Consider the following 19,785-nt stretch of genomic DNA (forward strand, 5'->3'; position numbering starts at 1 on the left):
CTGCAGTGTATCCCTGACCGAGGAGAAGTTGCCTCTGGCATGCCCTTGATCTTTCCCGGAGCTACGCCTATACTCTATAGTCTCTTAACTCACAGGATCTTAAATGTGGGGAAAACTTAAACCCAAGTGCACTCACCATTACCCCACCCATGTCTGATGTTACCAAGTAATGATCTTGTCCAATTTTTACTTTGGAGAAAAGGAAAGCAAGCTATGAACTCCATACACTAGGGAGTTTCCTTGATTGAACTCCTGAGCAGATTTTGGTCTATGTTGTCCCGTAACGACCCCCCACCTCATCCTCAGGCATACTCTGATAGTATGTACGTGAATGTTGGGGTTACTCTGATGCACTCTGTGAAAGCCCTTAGGGTAAGATTGGAGTCTGCTGAAGTACGCTAAATGTTCACCACTGATCACTTGAAGAAAGTCAGGTTCTTAATAAAGTGAAACCAGAACTCAGGAGATAAATCCTGGTGCTTTGGGAAATGGGATTACCGCTTTCCCCTGTTGTCAAATCTTGAGTCTAGACTTCAAAGAGTGAATACTGGGGGCACAATCTTGGATAAAGATAGTCTGATGGTGTTCTTTCTCTGGTGGAAGGTTGGAAGCAAGGAAATGATAGTACCGAAGAATACCCAAGACTGCATCTCTCTTGGAAAACCAATGAACTAGCTTCCCATGGTTTCCTATTTATTGTCTTACTATTATCTGCTGAAGCACAAAGAATATTTGGCGTGCTTGCTAGAATTTTGTCTCAGCGAAGCCTCAGAGCACAACATTGAAGAATAAAGCCAAAAATTAACATGAAAATGACCCTTTGTCTCCCTTCCCACTTTCTAATTCCAGAGATAAAATAGTCCCGAGGGCGGCAGATCTCAGTGAGCCATCACCACAGGAGCTACGAGGTGACTAGGTGTCTCTCCCCACTTGGAGAAATTTCTTGTAGTACGAATCCTGAAAGATCTGGCTTTTCTTTTCCTTGAGAGAGATTCAGTTTCCTTTCACTAAATTACAAAATGTTTTGAAGGACTGAAGCCTACCGATGGCTCTTTACTGTTCTGCCGAAATCTAAAATGCATACTGGTCTTTATGGAATAACGAAGACTGACAGAACAAACAAACAACTGAAAATCACAAATTTTTATTTAGATCTCAGTCGTAACATTGCCAAGTAAAGGTGTCTAAAAAATGCAAGAATTTATATTTTCTGATGTTGGTTGTGTGTGTGTGTGTGTGTGTGTGCGCGCGCGCACGCGTGCATGCATGTGCACCCTTACTTACATAAGTTTTCTATAATTGGAACTATTGCACAGATACAATTTTGCATTCTTGCTTTTGACATAAAATTAAGGGTCTCCATTACGGTATATTGTTTCCATACTTGCTCTTTCTAAAGTCTGAATCTTAATCCCCCCAATTGATAACAAATAAACACATAGGTTAACAATTTAAATAAGGTTTGTCTTCGGCTCCTTTGTTCTGTTCTTGTATACATTGTTAAACCTCAGGAAATAAGATCCAAATGGCGTCTGAAAGACTTTTGCAAAAATGGTTTTTAATTGTTCACAAGGGAAATGATGTCCAGAGAAATGGAATGACCTGGGAGCCACAGAGCATACTTGTGCTGAAAATAGAAGAGAAGCCACCTGGGTCTGGAGACCTCTGGTCCAGAAACCTGAGGCCGGCGAGGGAAAAGATATCAGGAAAAATGACTTTCTCCTTCGTCTAGGGAGAAAAAGAAAACATACTCTGCTCTTCAGACTCCCTGGGAAGCAGCAGACTGGCATTGCCCAGGGTGCCATGTCACACACAGGATAATATACAAGATGATCTCAACAGACTCATTTCGACAATTACACATTTATTTTAAAAGGCATTAGGAAAAATATCACCGGCACTTCAAACATATATAATTTTAGGGATATTTCTGCTTAACGCAAGACTGAGAGTGGAAAATGAGTAGATTTAAAATCAACTTAAAGAAAACCATCCACCATCGGCCTGTTGGTACGTTGATGTGGTAGAAACAAAAAATGGTGCCACGTGAATGCGTTGAGACCGGAAACATCGGTTGTGAAGGAGTCGGGAAATTAGAGCTGAGCTGCAGCTCTATTGCTGATTGGCTGCACTGATTGCCTCTTGATTGTGTTATTATGACATAAGGGATTTTGTCAGATGATCACTAAGCTCCTCTGTACCCCTGTGATTAAGAGAAAAAATGGAAATCATTATGGATAAGAAACATGGAACCTTTCTTTCTTGAAAAGCAATGATCTGAATGTGGTCTGTTATCATGCGCTTCATCAGAGTAGTTGATTAGCTAGATCCCTTTCTTTTTTTCTCAGTTAACTTCGGACACCCTGGGTATGACAGACTCTTTCATTTCACAGGATAATGTTTCCAGGATAGTATTTCCTGGAAGGACAATTTGTCCAGGCTTACCTCATTCCCAAGCCGTGGCACACCCTGTAATTGTTCAGAAACAGTCAGAGGAGGAAACCTAAAGCGTCAGAGGCAAAAGACATTACCTAGAGGGGGACATAATTAGGAAATTCACTGACATCAGAAAGGATGAAAAATCAAATCTACCAAAAGGAGTTAAAAGCACGTAGCGGTTAAACATGTGGGTAAATAGAAATGCAGGAGGGATTGATCGTTACCAATTTAACAAAAAATTTTATATTCTATATTCATTTTTAATGATGATAACATCCGATTTGGTTATTTTCCAGTGAGGAAGTTATGTCTGAAGTTCAGAACCTACTGCTTGACATCTAATTGGGGGTATTACATATTTGCAATATTCTCTGTGAATTTATTTTTGTAAGTTTATTTTTATTTATACATAAATTTTTAATTTCTTAATGTTTATTTATATTTTGAGAGAGACGGAACGCAAGCAGGGGAGGGGCAGAGAGAGGGAGACACAGAATCCGAAGCGGGCTCCAGGCTCTGAGCTGTCAGCACAGAGCCTGACGCGGGGCTCGAAACCACGAGCCGGGAGATCGTGACCTGAGCCAAAGTTGGACACTTAATCGACTGAGCTACCCAGGCACCCCATCTGTTAATTCCTTTTGTTAAATAATTCGATCCATTGGAAATATTCTGCTCAGTACAAGGGAGAAGAAGATGGGAATCTTGACAGCATATCCAATTATTGACCTTTTACTTTTTGTTCTCATGCAATTTTCCCTGAAATTCACAAATAGGCATCATAACCCCATGATGGAGACAAGAGACTAGACTGAGACAAGTTAAGCAATGTGACCAAGTTATAGAGTTAATTTGCTTCTCATTTAGTTCTTGAGTCCCAGGTGCATTTTACTGTAAACACTTGGTTTTAGGGAGACGCTGTATCTTAAAAAGTTCTAAAAGTCCATGCCGGAAAGGGTGCCCCAAGAATAAACAGCATCTTCTAAGTAACTGAGTCACTACACTCCTCTGGTTCTCAGACACCCCCACCCCCACCCCCACCCCAGGCACTGTTACCAAAGTGGTGGATTGGTGCCCTACTCGATACCATTGGACAAATAGCCCAATCACAAAATAGCATTTGACAGCAAGGAGGTAATTCATTCAAAGACCAGAGAAGGAAAGGAGAAGGGAGGCTCACACTCCAAAGGCACCTTCTCCCTGATTGGGTCTCAGGCTCAAGGTTTTTATTAGGTAAGGGGTTAAGGTAATTACCTTGAGGGGCTGGTAAGGGAGCCGACATCTCGGGGTTTTCTTGGAAGGATAAAGAGACTTCTGGAAATCAGAGTGCCACCTCTTTTCTGTCCCTAAATGGGTGCAGTAGGATCTGTCACGGAGCTGGTAGGTGTGTTGTCATTATAATTAGATGCTAATGATCTCGAAGTCTTCTGGAGGGTTAGCTCCATGTCTGAACTGGATCAAACCCGTTGAAAACTGGGTCTTTGGCTTGTTTGCAGCATGCGGCTTCTGGCACCCGGCCTTACCCCCAGGTAGCGAGCAGCACTAGAAAAGTGGGTTACTGTGGCTTGTGAGCGAGTCCCTCGTGACAGCACTTCTCAGTGGTGCCCCCTTTCACCCAGTTGCTGACACCATCCCTCTGTGAGTCATTCTGGGATTCTACCTAAGCACCTACCCACGGCCAGTCACTGAGCTCCATTGATTTCATTCGTTGGATATTTCTCACGTTCCATCCATTGTTTTCTGTTACCATTGCTTTTGTCTCAGCCCAGGGCAGCCGCATCCCTTGACGGGACCACTGCAGCACCTTCCTAATTCCCTCTATCCTCTACAAGCGTCTGTGGACGTGTTTTCAGTCCTTTTTGAAAAATGTGAAATATTTCAAACACGTAGGAAAATTTAAAAAACACGGAAAACATATACAACTGCATTCAGACCCAACACGTGAATTTTGTCATTTATTTCACATAGCTTTTTTTTTTTAAAGTTGATTTATATTTTTTGAGAGAGAAAGAGCCAGCAGGGGAGGGGCAGAGAGAGAGAGACAGACACCCAAGCAGGCTCCCCTACCAGTGCAGAACCCGACGTGGGGCTGGATCTCACCAAGGGTGAGATCTTGACCTGAACTGAAGCCAAAAGTTAGACATTGAACTGATCGAGCCACACTGGTGTCCTTATTTAAGATAGCTTTTTAAAAAAGCTAAACATAATTTTTATTGAAGTCCCAATTTGTAGGTCTTGCCCTTTTGGTTTCCTTTCCTCCCCTCACAATGGAATACATTGCCCTAAAAAATGGTGTGCAGTGGTCTGAGCTATTATTTCCAATATAAGAACCATGAGAAGATCCACATGTTTGGGGGGCCTACGGGTTACGCGATGTGGGTGGATAGGTAATTTTTTTTTTACTTTAAAATTATGAATTCAAAATGTAAACAAAAATATTATTTTAAGTCTTAATTTAAGTTCGTGACGATTTTTATTTTCGTAACGTTGCCTTTATTTTTTTTTTTATTTTAATTCCGGTGTAGTTAACATACAGTGGTATATGAGTTTCATGTGTATAATATAGGGATTCAACACTTTCAAACATCACCCGGTGCGCATCACAAATGCATTCCTTCATCCCCATCACCTATCTCCCGTATCCCCCACCACTACCACTCCTCTGGTGACCATCACTTTGTTCTCTGTAGTTGAGAATCTCTTTCTTGGCTTGCCTCTCTCTTTTTTTCCCTTTGCTCATTTGTTTAGCTTCTCGGATATAAACAAAAGTTTCTATTTACTTAGGAAGTAAAACTTACAACAATTGGAAAAATTTGAACTGACAAATGACAAAATACAGAAAAATAACATAATATTGTCTTTCCTCAAGGCCTGACTCCCTTCTATAATACTTGCTCCCTACAGTTTTAGCTGCGTATTGTTTTGACTGACACTTCAAATCGGAATGCTTTTATAATACCATTTTGTGCAGAGAGAACAGAAAGATAATTCAATTTTTCTCCAACACAGTTGATTAAAACTGGTTTCTTTATTATTGATACTTTAGAATAATTTGTTCAAGCTTCACTTCATTCTGGTAGCGCCTTGTAAACTTGGGGGATTTTGTCCAATTTGGGGACAACTTAATTAAGTTTCCTTTGTATATCAGCCGTGATATTTCAGGGCGAATTGAGTTTTCTTGTGCAGTGACTAATCTTCAATACCCTTTGGGTTGACAACCATGATTAATCACCTCCCACGTCTTCCGGTGCTGGATACCTTAAGGGACTTTCATATTTACATGTGACCTCTGGCCCTGCACCTGCATGTCCCAATACCTGGTGAGTTAGCACACAGGATGGTAGGAATGCTCCTGGTAGCCGTTCTTACATGGGGTGTGTATACAGAGAAGTGACTGAACCCCCAAAACATATTTCTATACACCCAGACTAAATGATCTCCAGTTCAACTTTCCCTTAGTACATTCTCAAACTTCTCAGGGCTATTCCAAAGTCACTGGCCATAGCGGCAGTTGGACAAAGGGAAAAGTAGAGTAGAAAGAGGCAATGGTCTTAAGCAATTAGGGTTAAAAGAATAGATTTTTACAAAATTTGTGAAAAGTGTATGACTATGAGAACAACATGCTGGGATTCCTCCCAGGACTGTGGGAGGGGTCCATGAGGAAGAAGTCTGGAGGAAGTCTCCATTAATATCATAGCAAATCCCTCTCTGGTGACCACATACACAATGCTGTGTCTGCAGACCTCATCAGTCTGTCATGGTGCCCTGTGCCAATTGGTAAAAAGGTGCTTCGCTAGGTAGACACAGCTGTATGAGTGAATGGCTTTATGAGCAACGGCGTCTTCAAGTAAATAACACGGTGTTGATTCCTCCAGTCAGGTGAAGCTCTGAGAGGGCGCCAGATTTTGCCCCCTGCTGATTCTTTTAGCCTGTTGCCCTGTGTGCCCCATGTTGCACAATCCTGGGTCCCGGCCCCGTATGCATGCACTCGTAAGAAGAATGTAGTACATTCTCCTGTGATTTAACTTTGTATTTAAATATAATCGTGCTGATACATCATTCTGCAATGATCTCTCTCACAAAATAGGTTTTCAAGAAATACTCATGATCATTTGAATAGATAGGTGGATATATATACTCCATTCATTTTGTTTGCCATAACTTTATTCCTTTGTTTGAATATTTCAAATTATATAATCTATCCCCATACTACTTAGCATTAACACTACGCCCCTTAAATTTTACATATGTGTGAAAACATATGCTATTGTCTTTAAGAAACAAAACAGATGAACATATGGGAAGGTGAAAATAGAGAACAAACTGAGGGTTGATGGAGGGAGGTGGGGAGGTGGGCTAAAAGGTTGATGTGCATTAAGGAGGGCACTTGCGATGAGCACAGGGTACTGTAGATACGTGATGAATCACTAAATTCTACTCCTGAAACCAATATGATACTATATGCTAACCAACTAGAATTTGAATAAAAGTTTGAAAATAATAATAAAATAATAATAATAATGATAATAATAAAACCATGTCCTCCCACTTCTCTCCCCCACCATATTTTAAATTACAAATAACACAGCAATGAGCACCTTGGAAATATTTCCTTTTGTTCATGAGTTTCCAACCTATTTAATTGGAAGTGGGATATCTGGGCTGTGTAGTTTGGTGCATATTGGCGAATTATTCTCCAATGTAATTAAAGCCATATATATAATTCTCCAATGTAATTAAAGCCATATATATAATTCTCCAATGTAATTAAAGATTATACATATATACATATATATATATATCCTCCAGTAGCATTAATAAATAATAATTTTTGGTAGATTTAAATTTTTGCCAATTTGAAAAGGAGTAAAATTGTATCTAATTTTTTTTTTGTAAATCATGATTTCTGTGAATAAAAGAAAGCTGGAGAAAGTTTTAAAATACCTACCACACTTCTAGCTTCTTCCGTTGTAAACTGAATCGTTATACGCTTTTTCCATTTTTCGTTATAGTTGTTTGACTTAAAAACTAAATTGGCAGAACTTTTTAAAAACATTTTATGACCTCCAATTTGTTTTGTGTGTGTGGGTGACAGGTTTTCCACTCTACTGTTTATCTTTCAACTTTGTTTATAGTGATTTTTTTCCACAGAACATTTTAATTTTAATGTAGTTATATTTATTAGTCTTTTATTATGGTTTTCACTTCTAGCATTTTTCTTAAGTATTCATTTCTTATCCCAGACAAGTAAAAGTTATTCTTAGTTATCTGAAATAGATTATTCTATTTTGTCTAAATTTTGAAACATTTTAATGTCAACTTTTAATCCGTGTAATTTTGTGTGTGTGTGTGTGTGTGTGTGTGTGTGTGTGTGTAGTATAAAGCAGGAATCTATTTATGCTTGTGTTTGTTTACATAAAAGTGACCAGTTTTCTCCCAATGCCATTTACTGAATTTCTCATCTTTCGCTTCTGACCCGCAGTGCAACCTGCTACGTGCCAAGTTTCCTTATGTGAGAGGGTTGTTTCTGGGTTCTTTATCTACCTCTCTTATCAGTTTGCTCAGTCTTATAACACCTGCTATCTTTTAATTTCAACTTATTTAAAATGCCTTGACATGTGATTAAATGATCTTCCTTTCTCTTTTTTTTTTTCTTTATCTGCAAAATTGCTTGGCCATTCTTGGCTCTTACTTTTTTCAGATACGTTTTAGAATCACCCATGTAAGTCACACACACACACACACACACACACACACACCAAATCTATTGTGATTTTGGGTGAAATTGCATTATGTTGATTGACTGCCTTGGGGGGTGGGAAATGACGTCTTTATGACATATTATTCTTCCTATCTATAAACTCTACTAATATCTCTAGTAATGTAGGTCCTAAGACCAAAGTAGTATCAGAAGCATTTAGGGACAGATGGATTAAATTAGTCTAGGAGCCGAGTCATTAACCTGTAAGTGGAAACCTTCTGGACGCAGAATGATGTTTAAGGGAAACTTGGGCACGGACTCAACTTTCTTTGCCTGGGTATTAGAATGTGGCTAAAGAGAGTTCAGTATTTGTACACACTGGACGCGAGTGCAGAGACTGTTGGTACAGGTTTTAATTTTAGCACTCACTCATGGTGTAAGGCTAAGAGTGTGAAGAAACAAAGGGAAACCGAATTTTTCTTCTCTCCCAATTCCAGCCGAACTTTCTACACATGGAGAGAGCCACCAGCACTGTGGGTCCTGTAGGTAAGCAACAGCCAAGGGGAGAGCTGAATTCATCTGACACTGAGGAGCCACCTCAATTCCACTATTTCCTGAATCCTGGCTAAACACAATTAGAGCTTATACCAGAAATAATGTCATTCGCCTCCACCATTGCATTGATGGTCTGCAGTTTCACCGAAAGGAGCCATTGTAAAAAATATTGTTCTTAGAATGCAATAAGTTCACTGCATCTAAGGACTCAGCATATAGACATTCTCAAGCATTATGTTTTTAATATTGTCGCTGCCCTGTTCTTTCACTTATTCAGCCTGGATCCCCTTTTTGACGTAGTTGGATCTCCTCAATCTGTTCTTTGTGATGTCTTTTTTATATCTTTTTATAGCTTCCTGTCTCTACAGCTCTGAGTGCTGACATTCTGCATGGTGAGCCGAGGCTCAAAAACTGTGAAAAGTCTGAGGTTTTACGCTATTTGCAACCTAGTTATCTTGTCACCGTTTTAAATGTACAGTGGTAGGAAAACAGAAGACCTCCGGATCAGAGACGCAAACAGCTTGTTACTCACAGCAAAGCAAAAGCCAGAGTAACATCACAGCTTTGAATCAGTAAGTCTCAAGTCCCATAGGGTGACCCGGCCAGGGCCAAGCAATGTCATCACATGCAGCAGGAATGTCTTACAGGAGAAAATCCTGAGTTTAGAAAACCTCGATCTTATATAGAAGCTTCTGGTAAACCTGCCGGTACTCTCTTCCAGAAAGAAACACGATTTTTCCCACCCTTGCGTGAAAGCAAATATTTCTGGGGAGGGAAGAAAATGTCTCCAGCTTTACTCCCCTGGAATATCTCCAGGGAGAGATACCTCAAAATTTCTCCAGAAGGAGTTACGGTCTTTATCTTTACTTCTCCGTAATGTAAATACATCCCACCAGGGGAGTTCCTATCTGTATCTTTCCAGAGCTGTCTGCTTGTATAAACATTTCTGAACAAATAGTCCCGGAACACAGGAACTATTAATGCCTGGATGTGTAGAAATGCGATAAATTCACAGAGAATTATTTCCCAACACCACACAAATTCTCTCCTGAGATGTTCTAATGTATTTTTTAATTCATATACCGTGTATTTAATTTGTCTATATAATTCTTTCCAAAATTTCATTTGTGTTTTTTTAAATACTTTTGCATCTTCTTCTTTTTTAAAATATTTTCACAAGCTGTTATTATTTATTTGTTTGTTTGTTTATTATTCTCAAGTTTGTTAACATCCAGTGTAGTCTTGGCTTCAGGAATAGAACCCAGTGATTCATCACTTATGTATAATACCCAGTGCTCCACAAATAGTGCTCTCCTTAATGTCCATCACCCATTTTCCCAACCCCCATCAAACCTCAGTTTGTTGTCTGTATTTAAAGGTCTCTTATGGTTTGCCTCCCTCTTTGTTTTTATCTTATTTTTCCTTCCCTTCCCCTATGATCGTTGGTTAAGTTTCTCAAATTCCACATATGGACTATCTCTCTTTCTCTGACTGACTTATTTTGCTTGGCATAATACCTTCCTCCAGTTCCATCCATGTTGTTGCAAATGGCAAGATTTCATAGAGTAGTAGTCCGCTGTGTGTGTATAAATATGTATATATATGTGTGTGTGTGTGTGTATACACATATATATAGATATAGAGATGTACATATGTAGATATATCGATATACGCATATATAGATATAGATATATCGATATAGATCTCTCACATCTTCTTAATCCATTCACCAATTGATGGACATTTGGGATATTTCCATAATTTGGCTATTGTTGATAGTGCTGCTATAAACATTAGGGTACATGTGACCCTTCTGATCAGCACTCTTGTATCCTCTGGATAAATCCCTCATAGTGCAATCGCTGGGTTGTAGGGTAATTCTATTTTTACGTTTTTGAGGAACCTCCACCTTGTTTTCCAGAGCGGCTGTACCAGTTTGCATTCCCACCAACAGTGCAAGAGGGTTCCCCTTTCTCCATATCCCCTGCAATGTCTGTTGTTTCCTGAGTTGTTAATTTTAGCCATTCTGTCTTGTGTGAGTTGGTATCACATTGTGGTTTTGATTTGTATTTCCCTGATGATGAGCGATGTTGAGCATCTTTTCATGTGTCTGTTAGTGATCTGGGTGTCTTCCTTGGAAGAGTGTCTGTCTTCTGCCCATTTCTTCCCTGGATTACTTGTTTTTCGGGTGTTGAGTTTGCTAAGTCCTTTATAGATTTTTGATACTAACCCTTATTGTGTCTTCTAGTCTTGGATTAAAGTTATTTTTTTAATCCTCTGTAAATATTATGATTTTAAACTCCCTTTCAAATTGCTCTTGTTTTGTTAATTTTCCTGTTGGTCGGGTTGGGTCCCTTATTCTTACACTTAGTGGTTTTCTTTCCCCTCGTGCGCGTTGTTTTGTTTTGGTTTTGGTTTTACTTGTTTGTTCTGATGAGAGAGTCATGTGCTCTGAGTTATAGACGCATCTCAGTGTTCTCATGTTTGCATCTGATAGATCTCTAGGGTTTCTCCAATTCTGTATCAATTATTCCACTAGATTTTGACTTTGGATTTAGATACCAAGAAGGTAGAGAGGTAGAGTAAACCTGGAGTACCCATTTGTGCCCACAGTTTCAGCTGACGTTTCTACTCTCTAGTGATTTTTTAGTGCCGAGCATATAGCAACTAAAACATATTGAGCACTCATTGGGTGCCAGGTACTGTGTTAAGTGCTTGACATGGATCACCTTACTTTATCCGTGCAATCATCTTATCCTGTTATTAATCCCATTTTATGGATGGGAGAGTGAGGCTTGCAAAAATCAAATGAATTTCCTATAATCCAAGCTATCGGGTAGCAGAACTGAGATTCACATCCAAGCAGCGTAGCCTCAGACTCCCTACTCCTAACCTATATATTAAGTATCCCTTGAAGAAGACAAAAGGAATGTGTGCTAAGTGAATAAATTAATCACCTAGAGAAAATTCACGGATAGAAGAAGCTGCCAGTAGCCCCTCTCCCCACAACCTCCCAATCCCTTCTCCCAAGGACACTGTCAGGGTGTCCACGATCTCATCGACTCAACCATAACAACTGTGATGATATAAAATCCGCGGAATAGTCCGACCTACTGCTGTCCTCCCAAAAAGGCTTGAAGGCATTTCGCGGTCTTCCCACCGGCATAGAAAATGCTATTAAAAGATTGTGCTGAGAAGCTCTACAGAGGCCGGTGTGCTCACAGTCTTAATAGCCGCCATCCCGCCGACATCGGCAGCCTTTATTTGTCTGGGTGATGCGTGGCACTTTTGAAGAGATCTGGGCTTTCAGGAAATGACAGGCCTTGAGTGAGGAGAAACATGAAATAGACCCTAGTTTGAGAGCCATTATCGAGTGGGTAAGATGTGACAGAATGACTACCCATAAAAGGCAGTCAAGTGTCTCAAATGCTATGCAGAAGCATCATAGCTGTGAAATTAAATTCAGTCCTTTGCGGATTTATGGTGACTGTCTTCTAAATTAGGAATCAGTCAGGCTGCAGGATTCCGAGTCTCCCATTTACAGTGCAGGAGGTGGGGATGGCTGATAGGGGATTGGTCCTTTTCTGGAGCCACACGGGACCAGGTAAGTGAATGTTCTGGCTCTAGACCTTATCAGGATAAATAAGACTTCCTGAGAGTCCAACACCTGTGAACGAAAAAGCCTCTGTAAATGTATTTTGTTAGATTTTAAAATGTTATAAAGTAATACATGCCTGTGGTAACATTTCAAACCACTCAGATCTACTTACCTGAGGCTATGGTGTTAATTATTTTGACTTGTATCCTTCCATATTTTCCGGTCTGCTCTTAAAACATTGAACGTGGGTTATGGAAAACAAGATCCTCGAAGGCAGACTGTTGTGACCCTTCTGTTCGCTAGTACATCTCCAGTCCCTAGAACAGTGGCTAATATGCCTGGTATATGTTATAGGTCCTCAATATATAAATATTTGTTGAATATGCCATATTTCATTGACTCTCACTTAGAAAAAATTGAACAATGAGGATGATACACTGTGGTATCTCACAATTTGAAAAGGCAACCCATTTGTTCTTTCTTAGTGGTGTAAATAATGCATCAAGGAATTACCCATTGGGTTTGCTGAAATACTGTCTACACATAGATAGAGGGTTGTATTACTTTTGTTCTCTTTTGAAAACAGAGTTATTCTTTATCTAGTATTACTCTAAGACTTGTTATTTTGCTTAACAATGTGTAGGGGCATCCTTCCATATAAAGGTGTTGAGATCTAACTCATTCTTTTTAATACATATATGCTATTTTCTAGGGTAGATATAGCATAGTCAACCTATCCATTCTTCTAGTTACTAACACTCACATTCTTTCTACTTTGGCTTTTCATTCTGAACAACATTGTAGTAACTATCTGTGTACTTATATATTTCTGAATTGTAGATGTATATCTACAATAAACATTCTCCAGTGTTACTGATGGCTTATAGGGGATTACTATGATGATTTTTAAATCAGGCAAAATTTTAAATCAGGTTGTTTGTTTTCTGATTGTTAGGTTTTAAGAGTTCTTTGTATATTTTAGGTAGCAATCCTTTATCAGATGTGTCTTTTATGATATTTTTTCCCAGTGTGCAGATTATCTTCTAATTCTCTTTTTTTAAATTTTTTCTTCCAACGTTTTTTATTTATTTTTGGGACAGAGAGAGACATAGCATGAACAGGGGAGGGGCAGAGAGAGAGGGAGACACAGAATCGGAAACAGGCTCCAGGCTCCGAGCCATCAGCCCAGAGCCTGACGCGGGGCTCGAACTCACGGACCGCGAGATCGTGACCTGGCTGAAGTCGGACGCTTAACCGACTGCGCCACCCAGGCGCCCCTAATTCTCTTGATACTGTCCTTTGCAGAGCAAAAGTTTTTATTTTTTTAAGTTTTTTAATTAAAAAAATTGTTTAGATTTATTTATTTATTTAGAAAGAGAGAGAGGCAGAGAGAGAGAGAGAGAGAGAGAGAGAGAGGAGAGAGAGAATCCCAAGCAGGCTCCATACTGTCAGTGCAGAGCCTGACAAGGGGCTTGAACTCATGAACCTGTGAGATCATGACCTGAGCCAAAATCAAGAGTTGAATGCTCAACCTACTGAGCCACCCAGGTGCCCCACAGAGCAAGTTTTTAATGTTAATGAAATTCAGCTTATGAATTATTTTATTCACGTTTCAAGCTGCTGGTGTGGTACCTAAAAAAGGCGTTACCATATCCAAGGTCATCTAGGTTTTCTCTTATGTTATTTTCCAGACGTTTTATAGTTTTATATTTATATTAAGTCTATGATCTATTTTGAGTTAGTATTTATAAAGAGTATAACATCTGTGTTTAGATTCATTTTTTTGCATGTGCATGTCTAGTTGTTCCAGCACCATTTATTGAAGAGACTATCTTTGTTCCATTGTATAACTTTTGCTCCTTTGTCAAAGATTAGTTGACGATATTTATGGCAGTCTATTTCTGGATTCTCTATTCTGGTTCATGGATCTAGTTGTGCTCTGCTACTGTTGGTCAAAGTTGTCTATAGGTGTCCATTATAACCAGTTGATTAATGGTGTTGTTGAGTTCTCTTTTGTCCTTACTGATTTTCTGCCAGCTGGGTCTGTCCATTTCTAATAGAGGGGTGTTGACATCCCCAACTTCAATAGTGGATTCCTCTATTCTTCATTGCACTTTTATCAATTTTTGCCTCACCTATTTTGACATTCTGTTGTTAAGGAAATACACATTAAGAATTGTCATGTCTTCTTGGAGAAGTGACCCCTTTATCATAATGTAATAGCCTTTCAATCTCTGATAATTCTTTTTACTTTGAATTCTGATCTATCTGGGGTTAATATAGCCATTGCTGCTTCCTTTTGCTTAGTGTTAGCATGGCATATTTTTCTCCATACATTTACTATTGTCTTCATATTTAAAATGGGTTTCTTGTAGAAAACATGTAATTGGATCATGTTTTTTGATCCACTCTAATAATCTCTGCCTTTTAATTGCTGCGTTTAGACCATTAACATTTAAAGTGTTTATGGACTTAGTTGGATTAATCTATCTACCATATTCATTTATGTTTTCCATCTGTTTCCTTATTCTTGTTCCTATTTTTAAATTCCACTCATTTTTTTCCTTTTGTGGCTTTATTTTTAACATTTTATATTATTTCATTTTCTCTCTTTTCTAAGTTATTAATTATGCTTCTTTTTTTTACTCTTATTCATAGTTGTCCCAGGGTTTGCCATACACGTAAAACTAACCCAAATGTACTTTCAGATAACACTACAACATTTCACAGATAGTGAGTATCTTATAATAACAAAATAATCCTAATTCCTTCCTCCAATCCCTTTTATCATTGCTGCCATTGATTTCATTTATACATAAGCATACACGACTATATATATTATATATATAATATACATAAGCCTAGAAAATTGAATACATTGTTGCAGTTATTATTTTCAACAAAATGTTACCTGCAATATCAATTAAGAGTAAGAAAAATAAGTAATTTTTATTTTACTTAATTTTTTTCACTTATTCCTGCTTTCTGTCTTTATGTGGATCAGAGTTCTGACCTGTGCTATATTTCTTCTCTGTAAAAAACTCCTTTGAACATTTCTTGCAAAGAAGACCTATTAGCCAAAAACTCCTTCAAGTTTTATTTATCTGAGAGAGTCTTTATTTCTCCTTCCCCTTAGAAGGATAAGGCACAGGGCACCGAATTCTAGGTGTGGTTTCTTTCTCTCAACATGCTAAATACTTCATTCCACTCTCTTCTTGTTTGTGTGGTTTCTGAAAGAAGTTGAATGTAATTCTTATCTTTGTTCCTCTATGGGGGGGGGGCGTGGTTTGGATCTGGCATCTTTCAGAATTTTTCCTTTATCTTTGATTTTGATTTCCTGTAATTTGAAAGTAATATGTCTAAGTGTAGACTTTTTTTTTTGACATTTATTCTTCTTGCTGTTCTCTGAGTTTCCTAAATTAGTGGTTTGGTTTCCGGCAATAGCTTATGGCAATTCTCACTTATTATTTTCTCAAATGTTTCCTCTGTTCTTTTTCCTTTCCCTCTTTCTTCTTGTTCTGAAATTCCCATTACATGGATGCTACAACCTTGTGTCATTGTCCCACGGTCCTTTGATATTCCATTCTGTTTTTCTCGGATTTTGTTCTCATTGCGTTTCAGTTTTTAAGCTCTCTCGTTATGCATCCTCTAGCTCAGAAATTCTTTCTGCAGCTTTGTCCAGTCTGCCAATAAGCCCACCAAAGGCATTCTTCATTTTTATTACAGTGTTTTGATCTTTAGCAAGTTTTTTTTGTTCTTTACCAGGGTTTCTATTTCTCTGCCTACATCGCCCGTCTGTTGTTCTTACATGCTGTCTATTCTATCCATTAGAGGCCTTAATATATTAATCATAGTTGTTTTAAATTCTGGCCCGATGATTCCAACATTTCTGCCATGACTGGTCCTGATGCTTATTTGGTCTCTTAAATTATTATTATTATTATTATTATTATTTTGCCTTGGTTGTGTCTTGTCATTTTTTTTACTTGTTAAGATGGAGTGGCAACTTCCAAGTTCTTTACAAGTGGAACCAGAAAACTTATTATCTTAAAAAAATCAACCAATCTCATGGTGTAAAAGGATATCTCACGTATATCAAGATGACTCTAATACTTTGGGTTTTCTTTCTAGCTCTAACAAACCTTGATCTTAATTTCTCAGAAAATAGTTTCATCTCAACTATTAAGTATAATGTAAATGAAAAATAATTCTTCATGTTATGGAAACTGAAAACAACGCATCCCTAGTGTTCTGGATATTAAACATAGGCTAGTGAAAATAATCAGTGAGAGGTCTGGACTAAATATTTGATTTCTCTTATAAGAAGTCACCTGACATTGGCCAACTTACTTAAATTTTCCATGCATTGGTTTCTTTAAGATTCGATATAGCCATGCATTCAACTGACTTTTGTAAGTTCCTATTACAGCCAGTCCTTATGAAAATAGTAGGGCTATTAGAGAGGGTCACCTTGTAAACTGATCCGGATTCATGGAGGTTGTTTTTTAAGACAGAGTGAAAAGTTGAACACATAGCCTGGATAGATGGTGTAGTATGGAGTTATAGAAGTGATTGTCTCCAGGATGAATCTTCAATGTGTCTGGGTCTCCAATGTCTCTTACATTTGGGATTTTTTTTCCTCTTAAATTCCTATTTATTTTTACACTCCATAAAATATAAGTACTCTGAAAGTAAGCCAGTGTCTTCTTTATTTTAGCATTCCCTGCATCCGTCATAGGACCTGGCTGTAATTGGGACTAATACATATTCGCGAGTGAGTAAACCCAGAATCTGAACACAAGCTGATTCCAGACCATGTAATGTATATTCCTACTTATGGAAGGATTCAGTGATATGTAAATTGTATAACATAATTCTGTAATAAATTATTTACTAAGACATTATTCGTTTACCCTCCGTCTGTCCCTTCCTCCTCTTTCTTTCTCTTTCTTTCTCGTGCAAATTTAAATATAGAGTTCTTAGATGAGATATTTATAGATAATGCAAGCTACAATTTGTCAGAAGATGGCGATTGATATGAGTTACCGCATCAGCCTTTTGCCACTGCATCCTTTCTCCCCCTGTGCCCTATGATTTCTTGACTTTATTCTCTGCATGATCCAAACAGCAGGGCCAGGTGAGTGAGGGGGGCTATCCCTACGAGAGATGTGTTTCTCTGATGAAGGAAGATGACAAAAAGATGCCCTCTGCACATACACGTTTTGCAGCCCTAAGGGGGCTGCTGTTTGTGCAGATATCAGCAGGTTGGACTCTGGTAGACATGATAACGTTTTTTAATAATGTCTAAAAGCAATGTGCTAAGGAGAAAAATGTCCTTGTGTAGGAGAAGTACATCAAAATTGATTAAACCAAGGGACAAAATGTCATGATAAAGCGTTGGGAAGGGGTGTGAGACAAGAAATTTACGACGTATGCCTACTATTTCATGTTTTTATGTATACCTGTCATTTGTTCAACCCTTTAACCCTTCAAACAAATTTTGTTTTATAATAATCGGCAGTGATTGTTTACCCTTTACTGAATGCTCATTTTCCCCCCCAGGTCTTTAAAAACAATATTAAATGTTTGATTTGTACCAGAAACTAAACTAAGCATCTTACGTGTGCAATTTCTCCCAAGTACTCTATAAGACCGATATTATTAATGTCCTCATTTGACAGCTAAGGAGACTGGGGCACGGGGGAGTTAATCACAGGTTTAGTAACAGCAAAGCTGGGTTTTGAATCTCGTTTCCCTCCAGCATCTGTAGTCAGTATGTGGCGCTGACCCACTTTACCACCAACAGAACCTTATTTAATGAACTTACTCTAAAAGATGAATTGCAAATAGAAGGAAATTGAATTCAGAGGGAAGGACTAAGTTTCAATAAGAATGGTATGTAAAAAAAAAAAAGGAAAAGAGAGAAAAAGAAAAAGAAAAAGGGCAGAAGCATCAACCAGAATAAAAATCTTCTGTAAAAGAGTAAAACAATATTAGAGCTATTAGTGATGTGTTTTGTGGCAGAAAATGAAGAGAAATGAAAATACAGACAATATACGTAACACGTTGGAGAAGAGGGCAATACTGAGAGGTTACGTTTTTGTGTTATAAGTTTGAAGCCACATGTAAAAAAATTTATTAGAATCTCTTTAGTGTGAATATTAACATTTGAAGCATAACCTAAAAGAAGGCATAGAATGCATAATCTTGAACTAATGGAAGGACAATAAATGAAAACAAAATCTGGTCACTCGAAAGAAGGCTGGAAGGGAGGAAAAAGCTTAGAAAAAGCAAGATATATAGAACACACAAAATCAGGGGGCACCTGAGTGGCTCAGTCGGTTGAGCATCTGACTTCAGCTCAGGTCATGATCTCGCGGTCCGTGAGTTGGAGCCCCGCGTCAGGCTCTGTGCTGACAGCTCGGAGCCTGGAGCCTGCTTAGGACTCTGTGTCTCCCTCTCTCTCTATGCCTCCCCTGCTCGTGCTCTGTCTCTCTATCAAAAATAAATAAACATCAAAAAAATTAAAAAAAAAAAGAAAAGACAAAATCGGATGGTAAAGTAAATCAAAATAAATCTGCAATTACTTATGTAGGTTGTAGAATGAAAAAGCCTTAGCAATAAAGGGGAAGAAAATGAGCTACTTAACTACATACAATGTACGAGACTAGTTAAGACTGAAAGGCTGAATTTAAAAGGGTAGAGAAATATATGTTGGGCAAACCCAAAGCAACAACAACAACAACGAAATTGATAGAGTTATATTAAAATCAAGCAAACAGCTTTTAAGGAAAAACTCATTATTAAACATAAAACCTCACTATACGATGACTGTAAGTTATACTTCATTTAAAAGATATAACAGTTCCTAAAATCAATAAAATTCAAGGTAGAAATGGACAAATCCACCAATACCGTAAGAGTTTGAATACATTTACTTACCTCAGTAATTGACAGAGGAACAGACACAACATTAATAGCGTATAGATGATATAAACAATGCAACAACAAACTCAACCCAATGGACAAGTGTAGAACTCTATGCCCGTAAATAGAAACTATACATTTTTTTTTTGAAGGAGAGAGAGAGAGAGAGAGAGCATGAACGGGCGAGGAGCAGAGAGAGAGGGAGACAGAATCCGAAGCAGGCTCCAGGCTCTATGCTGTCAGCACAGAGCCGGACGCAGGGCTGGAACTCACGAATGGTGAGATCATGACCTGAGCCGAAGTCAGACGCTCAACCGACTGAGCCACCCAGGTGCCCCAGGAAATATACATCCTTCTAAAGCACAAATGGAACCTGCATCAAAATAGACCAGGTATCAGACCATAAAACAAATCTGAATTAGTGGCAACAAATTAATATCATTAAAAAAAAAAAGTCTTCTGTCTTACAAGCTATAAGAGGCAGCATTAAGGTGGAGAGTAGTTTGTGCACAGCCATTCACTCGTTCAAAGGGTAACGACATCGATTCTGGAAGGGAGTTTGATGTTG

This window comes from Prionailurus bengalensis, chromosome F2, assembly GCF_016509475.1.
Source record: "Prionailurus bengalensis isolate Pbe53 chromosome F2, Fcat_Pben_1.1_paternal_pri, whole genome shotgun sequence".
Classification (NCBI taxonomy): domain Eukaryota; kingdom Metazoa; phylum Chordata; class Mammalia; order Carnivora; family Felidae; genus Prionailurus; species Prionailurus bengalensis.